General features: G+C 33.8%; 3 long non-coding RNA genes across 3 annotated transcripts; 2 read left to right on the top strand and 1 right to left on the bottom strand.

Annotated features, from left to right (window-relative positions):
* Positions 1 to 1,268: 1,268 nt before the first annotated feature.
* On the top strand, positions 1,269 to 3,288 carry LOC145317388 (uncharacterized). Its single transcript, XR_013878983.1, has 2 exons — positions 1,269 to 2,480; positions 3,212 to 3,288. It is a non-coding gene; the product is annotated as an uncharacterized LOC145317388 (long non-coding RNA).
* Positions 3,289 to 4,040: 752 nt separating this feature from the next.
* Positions 4,041 to 5,223, top strand: LOC145317389 (uncharacterized). The gene is made up of 2 exons (XR_013878984.1): positions 4,041 to 4,340; positions 4,568 to 5,223. It is a non-coding gene; the product is annotated as an uncharacterized LOC145317389 (long non-coding RNA).
* Positions 5,224 to 12,000: 6,777 nt separating this feature from the next.
* Positions 12,001 to 14,347, bottom strand: LOC145317387 (uncharacterized). Its single transcript, XR_013878982.1, has 3 exons — positions 14,033 to 14,347; positions 13,623 to 13,794; positions 12,001 to 12,124 (listed from the first exon to the last, which is right to left on the bottom strand). It is a non-coding gene; the product is annotated as an uncharacterized LOC145317387 (long non-coding RNA).
* Positions 14,348 to 15,038: the final 691 nt, after the last annotated feature.

Raw genomic sequence — 15,038 nt, 5'->3', positions numbered from 1 at the left:
GCCGTGAGCCATGTTCTATGGCAACCCTGACCTTGGTTCAGAGAAGGGCCGAGGGCCCTCCCCCGAGTACTGGGGAAGGGGTCAGCCTGACCCCTCCCTATGCTTTAAAATTAATGATAGATTTTGACAGCCTTATTGTGGTTAAGCTGTATTGTTTGGTTCCCCCACCCTGTCCAGGGATGGGGGATCATTATTGCCCAATCTGTTTATTGTATATGTATTTATATTGATTCTGCTTTAGGATTACTTATTCCAATCTGTGTATTTATTGTTTGTTGTATATAACTTTAGTAAACCTTAGATCCTGAATAAAGGAACATCTGAATAGACTCAGTTTATTATTTAGTGATTGCTAGAGAAGCGTAGCTTCTCTATAATATATGTGTCCACGTCTGTTCGCACTGCCGTAGTCATTTGAACTCGGGTGTTTGCCATTTAACCTAGGCGGATACCACAATATAACTCTATATTTTCATTTTGCTCTGAATATTTCAAGGAAAAAATATCGTTATTCTACGACTTTAATCATTTGTATTAAATTACAAATAGAAAGAAATTTTTATTACATAACATTTTTTTTTCTTTTTCCACAAGTAATCCATTTTGATGCCCTCAATCATATTTTTGAGCGTTTTTTCGTGAACATTCTTTTTCTCTCTCTGAGTATTGTATGTATAAGGTTTATTAGGTTAACTTTACAAACACAAAAACAAACAAAAAAAAAGTTGATGTTCCTACATTTTAACCAAGTTTTTCTTTTAGCATAATAGGAAGTTTTTAGTAATTATCTTGTTTTGGAGTTGTTATCAAGTGTGTGCACAGGATTATCTTACAAGGGCGTGATATATGTACATTGGATATTGATTAAGCGGTAATAAAATTTTGTACACTACATAGTTTGTTCATTTTGAGATTTTTATAAATACTGTAGATTTTCTGTACTAGATATTCATTGACTTTTATGTTTGGTTATTTGTTCATGTATTTTTTAAATTTGCCAACATTCTTAATTAAACCATGAAAAATCTTCTAATGACAAAATTAATGCGTTTTGGCGTTTTTTGACAAACAATAAAAAAGAGATCATTTTAGATAAGAGACACAAAAGGGGGGAGAAAGGGGTGCAGAGGTTGGAAAGCCATTGAGAGAAGAGATATTAAACTTTCCAAAAGGTAAGAGAGAGAAAAAAATTGAAGAGAAGTTTTCACGTAACAATATTAATATACAGTACTTCCATCTATTCAAATCTGCTATTTTCCCACAGATTTAAAGGAAGCCTGCAAGAAATACCCCGCTCTAACTGCTGAAAGACTGCCACAAGTAGACCCAACACCCAAAATTTGAAGCCTCCAGCTTCAATAACAAAAAAGTTATAGACATTTTAAAATGACATTTTATAGTACATGAAATTTTTGAAAGAATCCCAATGCTCATACGAAAATTTTTAAAATTAAATTGCAAAGCCTAGAAGCAAAATTAAAAGCTCAACTTTGTCATAATTTTAGGTTGCCTGTAACTGATTCGATATTTACAATAAAAACACCCACCTTTCTAGTCAAAATCTCTCAAAAAAATTCAGTTTCTTTGTACGTTGCACAAAATATAGAGAGGTTTTTACTAAAGCCCGAAATCCCAACTTTTAAGGACTCTATTTTTAGCTATTTTGTCCCTTGATAAATTTTCCTCTAAAAGTACTTTAATTAATTGTCATGAATCTTTGCATATCTGGCCTTAAACATCTAAAATAAATTTAAGATGTTTTTCTAATTAAAGAAATTTTATTCGGGGGAAAAAAGTAGTTAAAAGAAAATGACCAAACTTACTTGTGAAAGTCACTCTTGCGGACGTTTTATTAAATTTAATGTAAACATTAGTCAGCTGTTACTTTCTTTAATTGGTTGTCGGGAATTAATTAATTTTTTTTGTAAGCAAAGTAAATCTATAATTCTAAAATAATTTTTATTCAGTCCACTGCATAGTTTACATGGTAGTTTTGCCGTAAATAATTTACATACATTTCTTTACTACAAAGCGTTTCCCCTAAAAATCACATTATAAAGCTGTGAAAATTTCCAAACATTTTGAAAAATTCATTCAGTTCGTTACAACAAAAATGTTTTTTGTTAGTGTTTGCTACCTACTTATTGTGGCATTCTCGAAGGTTGTGTAATTAAATACCTATGTACCTAAGAAATTTTTATGTTTAAATTTTAAAAAGTTTACAATTAATTTCAGTTTAAGTTATTGCGATAAAACAAAAACAAATACATGTATTTATCCATCCAAGACAAGAAACCAGACACCCTTCCATCCCAAAAAAACAGAGTTGAACCTATATATTCATTACATAATATTTATTCGTATCCCAATTAATTACAACTATTTTTTGTTTCAGAAATAATGATTTTTGATTTGATTTATAAATACGTACAGTAACGCAGCCATCAGCTAACCGTATGCACAACATTATTATATAAAAGGTAATTGAATTAAGTTATTATCAAAAAAGATCTACTTAATAGTCTATGATTATCAGTTATGCCTGTTATTGGTTCAGTGCAATTTCTATTATTTTTTTTTTTGGGGGGGGGGTGTCTCTTATATAGTTAGATTCTCCATCTATGCACAGCACACTTATGAATCTTAACATTTATTATTTTTCATTGCACAACCTGGAAGTCCTAATAGTGCACGGTAATGATCGAGTATTACTTTTTAAAGTCATGGCATTCCCTTTCCTCTGTATTATATTGGAGATGTTAAATTTCAGTCAATGATTTTAGTAGTAAGGCTTATTTTATGTATTAGAGGTTTTAATTGGAAAGTAAAAATTTCCCCTCAACCCCCGTTCTTATTTCTCCCCTCTCTTACCCTTTTCCCTTCAGGTACATAAAAACAAGTTTTTCTCAAACTCAAACCAACAAAATATTTAATTTTCGACAATTTGAAATGGAATTAATTAGCTGAATAGCAGCCCCTTAGATTGGTAGTCTGTTTATGTATAACAGATAACTGATTATTTACACCTTTTTAAAATCATTTTATCTGTTGCTCAAGTTTTTTTTCTAACAATTTAGTATAAGCTTGGCAACTCTCTAAAAATGTCACTACTTCCGATATGATAAAATTATAGCTGTCACTCTATATTTCTTAATCATTATTTGACTCTAATTCTTATTTCACAAAAATTTATTATTATTTTTATTTTCAGATGATATTTGAACACAATCCAAAAAACTTTAGCTCGTGGACAGTGCTAAAAACATCTTAAAGTACCTAATTTGAATATATTGGAGTGATAAATAAAAATAAGTGATAGAAACCTGGTTGCTCCCCAAAGCTAACTATAAAGCATATTTTTGTACAATATTTTGTGACATTTTGCTGCACTTAATGAAAAGAACAAGATACTAAATGAATTTAATTATAATGAAAGAAAGTTGAAAGGGGGGGGGTCGGTTTGATATTTTTAAAACCAAAACTTAATGTCAATAGAACGTAACTAAGAAAAAAATAATTACAGCACTGATATTTGGCATGGCAGTTGAGGAATAATGTGGAACTGCGAAGAACGTCCGCTCTAGCTGAAAATCGCTAATTTCCGCCGAATTTATTTTGCTTTTTCTCGCGAATTTAAATAATTTTGAATCATTTCAAGAACAAAATTTCCTTATATTTATATGACACTTGAATTATTTGATTTTTTTAATATGTTTAAATATTGAAAACATATGTCAATAAAAAAGTGCAAGTCTTGGATGTTTACAAATTGTCTGATTTTGCGAGAAAAGGCAAAGAAAATCCGTGGAAAATTGCCTTTGATTTTAAGTTTTTGTTTTAAAAGTGTCACATTCGCCCTTCTCCAAGTTTATGGATACTGTTGATGTTTTAAGTAAAGTATTTTGGCGTTATCCTCTTAGAATTTTTTTTTTCAATTTTGAAAATTTGAGTACCCCCCGACAAACAACTACTTTAGGTTAGGTTTTAGGCTAGGGAGCCGAGCGCTGCGGCCAGAGTTCATAGTTCGCTGGGGGGGGGGGGGGGGGGGGATGTACTTAAATTTTCAAAATTGAAAAAAAAAATTCTAAGATGATATTACCAGTATTTTTGTTAATTTTATAATCTTGACTGAAAATTAATGGCAATTATCAAAATCTACTCATACATTTGACATATTTTATAACTTATACCTAAGCAATATTACACTTCCAAAACTTGTGTTCAATAATTTATCTTTAGAATGGAATCCCAGGGACAATTTTTATTTATGCATGGATTTTTAGGAATAAGACAATAAAATAAGTCTCCAAACTTTTAGAGAAAATTAATAAGAAAATGGGGTATGGTCCTTTTCGTGGCAACGCCCCTTGTAAAGGAGTTTCTTTGTATTTTCACAGCATCTTTTCTCCTATTTCTAGCTCCTGCGGGGTCAATTGCCTAACCCTTACGGGGCAATCACCAAACCCAATATAACCTTACCTAACCTAAAATAACTTATCAAAAGACATTTTAAAAATACGACGAATCGCCCCTTAAGGGGCGTTGCCATGAAAGGGACTATACCCAGAAAACGTGATTACATAACCTTCAGGACCAATCTTATGTCCATTCCCTGCATTCAAGTTTATTTTTTTACATCAATGGATACATTATGCCTATATTTTAGTTATACTTATTTTATTCCTTTTATATGCCTAATTCTATTATTATTATTATTATGTGATTTTGTTTAAAACAAAGCTTTTCTTTATTTACGGTTGTTCCATCTAGGAAGTTAGCTCTTTACGTTAATTTAAACAGGCTATAATTGTATTATTAATCTCAAACTTTGTATTTAAATATTATATTATATTAAATGTTATATTGTAAAAGTTTAAGTATGTTCTTAAACAGTATACTGTATTTTAGAAGCTTTGCAAAAAAATTCTTACAATTTTGATAAGACTTATGCATTTATATTTTGCTTATTCAGTTTTAAAGTTAGTTTGTCCTTCCATTTCGCTTTTATGGATGTTGTCATTCTTATTTGTTTAAGAATAAAACTAGACTATTTCAATATCATGCAAGAACAAACCTAGATCGAGTTTTTTTAGGATTTGTATGATTCCTAATTTTTGTTTTTTTTAGAATTGTATTGATATATGTATTGCCTTATGAAAATATATTATCTACTTTTACTTAATTTTAATATAAATACCAATCAAATAAAAACTTAATTTTAAATATTTTTTCTTCTTTTGTCATCCTTATATAAAGAAAAACAATGTCTTGTCTGTGTGTACCTAATCTGATTTTGCTAACTGCTGAAAAGAATGTTTCTCCTTTGCAATGAATCTTTTTATAGGTCAAGGAAAGATATACAGGGTGCGCCACATAAATCCGGACTTTTTTTAAACGGCCATAGCGCCAATCAGGACGTTTGACCCCACTATATAAAGCTTAGGTAATGACCTTTTAGCCCATGAAAATCTTTGGACGATGGAGGACGTGTACGCCGAGCTGGCCGCGCATATGTTCAACAAGGCAGATTCGAATTGCGCAGATAAATTACCGTGGATCTATGACTTGGGCCTACTAAATCTGACCTCAGCCCATCTGTAGGTGAGATGGACTAATGAAACTTGATGGAGATACTATCAGATACCTAGTAAAAACACTAGAAAAGACTAAAGCTCTCTATCCCAGCTGACTTGGCTGTAGTACTCCGACAAAGTGAACCATGGTAGATTTTAAGATGTCAAAAACGTCAAAAATCCAAAAATTTCTCGGTTCTTGACTTCAGTGGCCCATATGGAACCTTGAAACTCGTTTTAGACTATGTATTGCGCTGATAACCCTATCTTAATCTTCGTGCCATTTTTAAAAAGGTATAAAACGTTGTTCTAGCTAAACTGTGGCCCAAATGAGAGCCACCATGTCAAAGGGTAGCTTTAAAGAGAGGTTAATTTGGATCCTGCTGTTACTCACTCCTTAAGGAGATGTGGCCTCCCAGAAGCCCCGATCTTAATCCAATGGACTTTTGGGCCTGGAGCGCCATTAAAGCATGAACCAATAGACGCGCCCATACCAAAAAGACCTCTCTCATTGCTCCTATCATGGAGAACTTCGCCTGCTTGAACAGTGACATTGTGACCAGGGTCGGCGGGCGGGTAGAGGTGGTGATTGAGACTGGCAGCGATTTTATTAAATAATCTAATAGTCAAATACCTAGGTTGCTTCCCAGTTTTTAAAATTCAATAAAATCTTTAAAATTGACGATTTTATGTTTATTTGTTTAAAAATAAATTTAAAATTGGACGAGGTCGACTTTTCCCCTTCCTACATTGAGTGCCCCTAGAGGCTTCTAGGGGCGTAGCCGCTAGTATTAAATAATCTAATAGTCATATACCTAGATTGCTTCCCAGTTTTTAAAATTCAATAAAATCTTTAAAATTGACGATTTTATGTTTATTTGTTTAAAAATAAGAAAAAGTCCGGATTTATGTGGTGCACCCTGTATAACGATTTTGTGGGAGAATATAACTATAATGTTTTAATCTTTTATCTAAAGTTAAGCTAAAACAGGGATGATAGATAACTTCGAATAGAATTGAAGACTTTTAAAGAAGGAAATCAATGTTGTGGGGTATCCGTATATGCAATGAAGAAAGGGGGGGGGGGGGTAAAATATGGTGACTTGTGCCACGCCATACCAGCAATTTTATTTTGGGCGCTACTCCCTTAGTTTTAGAGATAATTGGGTAAAATCTTTTGGGTTGTGTCAATAATTACCCCAAATTTTGGTATCTTTCAAAAAAACGGCGGCGGAACCGCCGCCCCCCGCCAACAAAATTTTTTAAAGACAATGTTGTTTTTTTGGCGGCGAACGGCAGTTCCGCCACCGTTTTTTTAAAGATACCTAAACTTTGGGTAATTATTGACACCCTATAAAGATTTGGATCCAATATCTTCAAAAGCATAGGAAAAGCACTTAATTTAAGATATACAGGGTGCGCCACATATCTAGGGACTTTTTCTAAATTGTAAACAAATAAACATAAAATCGTCAATTTTAAAGATTTTATTAAATCTTAAAAACTGGGGAGCAAATTCGGTATATGACTATTAGATCATTGAATAAAATCGCCGCCAGCATCAATCACCGCCTCTACCCGCCTCCTCAACTGCTGGCAGGCCAAGGTCAGAATGTAACTGTCCAAGCTGGCGAAGTTCTCCTTGATAGTGGCAATGAGGGAGGTCTTTATAATATGGGTACGTCTATTGGTGCATGCTTCAAAGTAGCCCAAGGTCCAAAAGTCCATTGAATTAAGATCGGGCTGCTGGGAGGCCCCATTTCCTTAGGAATGTGAGTAACCGCAGGATCCAAATTCACTCAACTTTAAAGCTACCCTTTGACACGGAGGCTCTTATTTGGACCAAAGTTGAGCTAGAACGACGTTCTATACCTTTTTGGAAATGGCAGGAAGATTCATCTAGGGTTATCAGTGCAATTCATAGTCTAAAATGAGTTTTAAGTTCCATATGGGTCTCTGACGTCGAGAAACAAGAAATTTTCACGATTTTACTCGATTTTTGACGTTTTTGACATCTCTAAATCTGCCACGTTTCACTTTGACGGAGTACTAAAGCCAAGCCATTTTAGATAAAGAGCTGTAGTCTTTTCTAGTGTCTTACTTATGTATCTAACAGTATCCCCAGCAAGTTGCATTACTCTAGCTCATCTACAGATGGGCTGAGGTCCGATTTAGTGGGCCCTAGTTGAGAATCCAGATTATACCACCGGCGCACTTCGAATCTGCCTTGTTGAACATAAGCGCGGCCAGCTCGGAGTACGAGCCCATCTTCGCCCAAAGATTTTTTTGTGCTAAAAGGTCATTACCTAAGCTTTTTATAGTGGGGTCAAACGTCCTGATTGGTCAAGTAGTTTTGACGCTATGGCCGTTTTAAAAAAGTCCCTAGAAATGTGGCGCACCCTGTACCTTGTGATAAACGAGAATTTGAAAAAATGACTACGTCCCCCGCAGGGTTGGTTATAAATGAAAAAAATCGGCGGGAAATTTTTTTGAAGGGGGCGGCGGAAAATGGCGGCGAACGGCGGCAGTGGCGGTCCCACCGCAGTTTTTTTTTGAAAGATACCTAAACTTGGGGTAATTATTGACACCCCATGAAGATTTGGATACAATATCTTCAAAAGCATAGGAGAAGCACTGAAATTAAGATATACCTTGTTATAAACGAGAATTTGAAAAAAGTTGGTATAAAGGATAAAATTTTTGAAAAAATGTGGTCTCAAATAATTCCAAATTGCCTAATTCGGCGAGAAATGAAATAAAAATATTTTTTGGGGCGGCAGCGGAAAATGGTGGCGAACGGCAGTCCCGCCACCGTTTTTTTTTTTTTTAAGATACCTAAACTTGGGGTAATAAGTGACACCCTATAAAGATTTGGATACAATATATTCAAAAGCATAGATGAAGCACTAGTTTTAAGATATACCTTGTGATAAACGAGAATTTGAAAAAAGTCCCCCGCAGGGTTGGTTATAAGGGAAAAAATTTTTGAAAAAAATAACATGGTCTCAAATGATTCTAAATTGCCTAATTCGACGAGAAACGCATTAAAAAAAATTGGGCGGCGGCGAACGGCGGTCCCGCCGCCGTGTTTTTTGAAAGATACCAAAACTTGGGGTAATTAGTGGTACAACCCAAAAGATTTTACCCAATTGGGGTGTCACAAGTAACCACAATTTACCCCCCCCCCCCCCTTTTATTGTTAAGATATCTTCCTAATACTCACTTTGTTTGTCTGTCCGTTGATGATACTCTTTTCTTATTCATGAGACTGGCTATTATGCATGATATCATCCTTGTTTATTTATGATGCTTCAAAGCACAAATAATCATTTCCTACTTCTAAAGAGCAGTCCAATATCGTCATGGGTGTTTTATTGTCAATTATGTTTTATTTTCAGAAAAGGACATTACTTACAATCAAGTGTTTTTTTCATTGGTGAACCTGAGTATTTTTAATGAAAATTCTCTGTTTATGTTTAATATAGTTATATCTACTAAAAAAATTAAGTTTAGCCGTTGTTTTGTATAGAAAAACTTTGAAATGTTAAGCTTTTTTGGCGCAATATCATCTAATTTTGTTAATTGTGAAATATTATTAATAAAACAGTTTGAACTCAACAAAACATTTGATGATATTTCATTATTTCATATTTTTTTCACATAGAACCATGGTAAAACTTATATAGTCTATATTAAGCATAAACCTAAAATATTCAAATAAAATACTAAGGTTCAATGCTGAAAGGTGCTTAAAATCACTTGCTCTTGTTCATGTATAGTCCCCTTTCAGCCTTTTGCCTTAGGAGACAAGAAAATCACGTTTCCCCCTATCCATGTCTAACGGACCGACGGACAATTGGAATTATATTGAAGCTTTGCTACTAAAAACATAACAATCATAAAAAAACTAAATACAATGAATGTAAACTAAATTTATTCACTTCATGAAAAATTAAAACATTACCTAACTGATTTTAACAATAAAAAAACATACATGACAATGATAGGACTATATAACAAAACATATGGGGGGGGGGGGGTGGTCACTAATGCCGTTTTGCCATATGTTAGTCATGTGTTCTAATACTTGAACACTATTAAATACAAAAAAATTCCATTGTAGTTGTTTTAATGGGGTATAATGAGGAATATTTAAGTAACATCGGCTTAACGGAAGCTTGCAAGAAATAAAACGTTCAAAAAGAAAATAAGAATTTTAGGCTTTGTTCCTACATTATCTAGAAAAGCTATAAATCACCCTTCCCCCGCCCCTTAACAAAAATACAAAAAAATAGATGTTTGAGATTTAAAGAAGTAGTGAAATTTTAAATTAAAAAGGGGGTGGCGGGTGTGACACTTTTTGAAACCAAAATAAAAGTCTAAGGAAAACAACTTATAAAAAAAGTGTCAGCACTGAAATTTGGCATGGCAGTTGCTTTACAGAGGTGCAATGTGGAACCGCCGTTTTTTGCCGATTTCTTTTTGTCTTTTTTTCTTATTCAAATTAGGCAACTTTGAATTATTTGACACAACTTTTTCGAAAAAAATTTCCTTATATTTTCACTTTAAAATATTTGAATATTATAAGTGTAAACTGAAAATAAATTTCTATTGAAAAAAAAAGTTTGTTTCAGATAATTCTAAAGTATCTAATTTGGCGAAAAAAGACAAAAAATAGAAGAAAAATGGCGAGAGCGTTGGTATCGCCGCCGTTTTTTCACAGTTCCTAATCGTACCTCTTAAAAGCTACTGACATGAAAAAATTCAAAATTGTTCATTTTGTTTTAGAGGAGTAACTTTGACTTTTAGTTCTGGTTTCAAAAAGTGTCACACCCGCCTCCTCCCTTTGAATACTGTAGGTATAAAATATTATAAATCAAGGTGGGGAGGGGGGGGGGGGGGGGGTAAAGCAACCATCTCGTAATCAGTGTGCAAATGGCACTTAGAATCCGTGTTTCGTTATAAACTTGGCATAGTATTTTTTTAAAAAAAATAAGGGCTAACGGCTGGCACCACAGTGCTAATTTTAGTGCAATTCGTCACAAGTCACATTTTCACAATATACTCTTGGCTGCTCCAAGCAAATTGTCACGAAATATGTATGAATAATGTTTATTCTCTATCAAAAGTTTGCAACATAGTTAAAATCACTGGACATACCAAAAAAAAATTCATGTCGTGTGTATTTTTTTTTTCAAGCGCTGCAAACCGAAACTGTAAGGATAGGCTTGTACAATATAACATGCCCAGTTGTTTGATAAGGTTGTTTGATAACATTTTAACACAGCTCCTGCTGCCATAATGCGACGGTTTCGTGCCTCATCTTAGCAATAACATCTTCGGATAGGGGCTTCCTGTAGAGTGCGGAGGTTGCCTATAAGATCTCGCCAATCCTGTGATCGGCTACGTCCCACTTCCGCTCCGGGCAGTCTGTCGAAGTCCCACTCGTGTACAGGAATAATGCTGTGGCTGACAACAATACACTCATCAGCCTCCTACGCTAATGTTGTCGTGGGTTGTGAAATGGATTTTTATTGTCTATAGGCCAGGTAACTCCGTTCAGGGCCATCATGGTTTACCTGGCCTTGGCCACACTAGAGAATGGGACATAACATCTTGGATAGTCTATGTTCGTTTCAACATTTCCTGTTACAACAAATTAGATGTTATTTGTATAGGTACAACTTAAAATGTTATTAAATTAAAAATTGCTAAAGTTCAGGTATCAAAGAATACCTTTCTAAACTTTAGATTATTTAATAAAAGATAGGGTAAGGATGGGCATAGACCAGTAAGGAGCTAATCCGGTAATTTTTGACCTACCTTCATAAAATGACCTTTATCTTCATGTTTCTTTAAAATAAAAAACATTTTAATTTTATTTTTTAAGAAAATTTTTGCGAGAAAAAAATCGAAATTTCACGTCTTTAAAAAAAATGATTTTTGACAAAGAAGGAATAGTCAGATCCTAATGAAAATTTTTGTGGATAATTCCTATAACCTATACTAATTTTGATTATTTATGTTTGACTGGCCGTTTGGCCGTTTTTCGTCGATTTTTTTAGGTTGAAAAAACGTTACCGGAATAGCTCCCCTGGGTGTGGGGGTAATTTTCGGTAATTTCTTCCAAGTCCAATTATGACAAACTTCTAAAAGTCCTAGTATAACGTCCTTTTAGGACCTGATAGTCTTTTCCGTAAGGTTAATAATGGTCTTGGTTTCATTTGAAAATATTAATATTTACCCCATTTTTTTAAAAAGACCGAAAAAAATACACGATTTGCCCCCCCTCACCCTAAACAAAACTCAAAATATAAACCGATAGCTTATTGAAGTAGTTCCATGAAGAAAATAATCTAGTCTAAAAAATATTAATTAATTCTGTTTTGCTCGGCAAACTTAATACCTAGTTATCTTATATTGTCAGTTTTCGGGTTGCAACAAATGACGTTACCAAAAAAAATACAAAATAATATCTAGTTTGTTCCTTGTGTTGACGAGGTCAAAGATTCTTCAAAGCTTATACTCTAGCAGGGAGATTAATCTGTGTCCTGAAAATAAGTATATACTTTAGTCAAATAATATTTCAAAACTAAGAGGGGGGGGGGTAATGCAATCTCGTAATCAATGTATAATTGGCACTTAGAATTCGAATTTCGATCTGAAATTTTGCATAATCCTTGGTAAGTCTATTTTCCATAAATAGTAGAAAAAGTTGAAAAAGTAACGGCTGGCGGCTCAGCCCTTTAGCCATTATTTGGCGTTTTTCAATGAAAATACATCACGAAACCTATCTTCACTTCATACTCTTTGCTGCTCCAAAACGTTTTCAAACGTTTCTAGCCGGTAGTTGCTGGTACTAGAAATCTAAATAAATTTTTTTTTTTTTTGTATCATTTCACATGATTTAAAGCAAAAATATGGTTTAAAAAGATGATTTCTACGTAAGGGGGGGTTAATGCAACCATCTCGTAATCAATGATTAAATGGCATTTGGAATTCAAATTTTGATCTGAAATTTTTCATGAGTAATCCTTGGTAGGTCTTTTTTTCCCTAAATCGAACAAAAAGTTGGAAAAGTAACGGCTGGCCGCTCAGCCGTTTTTGCCTATTTTCAGGACAAATTCATCATTAATTACTTAGGAATCAACTTTTTAAAATATATTTTTGGTTTAATTCATGTTAAATGATTGCAATAACCATTATTTAAAATTTCTAGTACCAACAGCTACCGGCTAGAACCGTTTGGTAAGGTTTTTGAGCCACAAAAAGTTTTATGTGGAGATTATGTTTTGTATACATTACCCAATAATGTTGCATAATGAAGCCGCTAGTCTATTATAAAAAGCAGAATGATGTCTTTCTGTCTGTCTGTCTGTCTGTCTAAAGTGTAAGATCTCAGTAACTGCTGAACCAATAGGGTCCTACTCCTCAGGGAATATACCTACTGGTCTTGTGGTGGCTTTAGGCTACTTTCTTGTGAGCAAAAAATCCCCCGGCAAACAAAAATTCTTTTTGTAAACTAAAACAAATAAGTGGGAGGGGAAAACCCCTGTGAAAAAAATAAATACCCCCCTTTAACTTATATTACAATTTAAAAACGAACGATTCTATTCAGGAGGTGTACTTCCAAATACTTCTTGGGGCGACCCCCCTAGAGGCTAAGGGCGAATCTGCTAGAATATTTAATCGCACTAATTAAATGTATAAAAACTTTATTATGAGGTAGGTACTGTTTACTTGATTAAATTACCCCCCTCCTCAGATTAAGGGTGGGTAATGACGACTCCAATCAGCTTTCAGGGGGGTAATTACAGGGGGCGTGGTAGAAAAATCATGGCGAAAAACAAATAAAAAAGTTAGCTTGTATGTCCTTGGATATGTGTACTACTTTATAAAAAGTTTCAGCCTTCTATCTTTCATAGAAAGTGAGAAAATAACATTTCCCCCAATTCATTAATTACAGACAGACTGACGGACGGACATTTGGAATTATAGAGTATCTTCGCAACTAAAAACACAATAGGACAATCCTGTTGCAATACCTACCTTTAAAGAATTTGAGGAAACTTCATTAATTTCTGTAGAATTTTGTTGCAAGGATTATGTGGCATTCCCTTCCATCACCTCTTCATTCTCTCACCACCACTGGCGTCCTCACTTTTATTCCTTCCCAACCTCCAAAAGGGTTTCATCTCTCCGGGTAAAGCTCTGGCATAAGCTAAAACAAAAATAAAATAACGCATTAATTCAGAATTATTTAGTTTTGAATGGACTTATTGACTTTCTGATAGCTATTATAGAGTTGATATGCATCCTAAATTCTATCCAACTGTTATTGCAACCAGGCAAAGTTTAAAATCGACAGGACAATTCTGGAGAGCTAGCAGACGGACTGACCCTAGTTATAAAAAGCTATGTTTAAAAAAAACCAAAGATTATAAATAATATCTACCTACCTCTAAACGGATCCAGTTGAAGAAAAACTTTATTCCAATTCATTGTAAATAATACCTAATATGCGGAACTCTGTAATTTTTTAATATTAGTATTTTTAGGATATAGGAAATAAGTATGTTATCCATCGTCATGTAGCTTAATTTCGTCTTTTAATCAAAAAACGAAATACGTTTTACAAAAAAAGTCCTTGCCCCTTATTATATCAATTATTCTGAAATATGGCTATTAACTGATAATTAAGACCCCAACATCGACAAAATAAAGTTGTTTTATCTATATTTTTAACTAAAGAGAATACTCACTATGTGAGTATAAGAATATGTATAACACATGTTATCATGTTCTAGACTATTTTAACACTTCCACCCGACCCCTCTCCCTTACCTTATTTAGAAAATTAAAATCCAAGTAAAGTTTATCCCCCTCCCCCTTCCATAACCTTCCATCTCACATGACTTAATAATTGATATAAAATCAAATTAGAGGAATACTTTATCTACCACCAAATGAATTAAAAAAATTAAAATAATGTTAAAATTTTAAAAAAAATTCTAAAATTAGAGAAAAATATCAATACATTTTTAGGACTTGATTATAGAAAAGCTTCACTTTATTTTTTCATTAAGAATTTTTTTTCTATCTAGAAATCTTTTTTCATAATTCTATTTGCTGACCAAGTGTAGGCTTTTAAGAGATTTTTAACTCCTTGCACACTCCCAACATATGTTGTATATATTATACATAAAAAAAAACTGCGAAGCTTTTCTATAATTAGGGTCGGTCCGTCCGTATGTCCGTCTGGGACAGACAGCTTTTTTTCGTTAGTCTAGGCATGTTAGAATTGTTTAAACTTTGCATGGTTATTCCTGTAGTAGTTAGGTACGATTTAGAAAGCGTAGCAACTCTATAACCGTAACCAGAACGTCCGTACGTCTATTTTAAACATGTTGCTTTTTAACTTACTAGCGGCTTCGCCCCTAGCCTCTAGGGGCTTTGCCCCAAGAG

This window comes from Acartia tonsa, chromosome 4 (genome assembly GCF_053477335.1).
Source record: "Acartia tonsa isolate MP-2025a chromosome 4, ASM5347733v1, whole genome shotgun sequence".
Classification (NCBI taxonomy): Eukaryota; Metazoa; Arthropoda; class Copepoda; order Calanoida; family Acartiidae; genus Acartia; species Acartia tonsa.
This window is presented reverse-complemented; position numbering and strand designations above follow the sequence as displayed.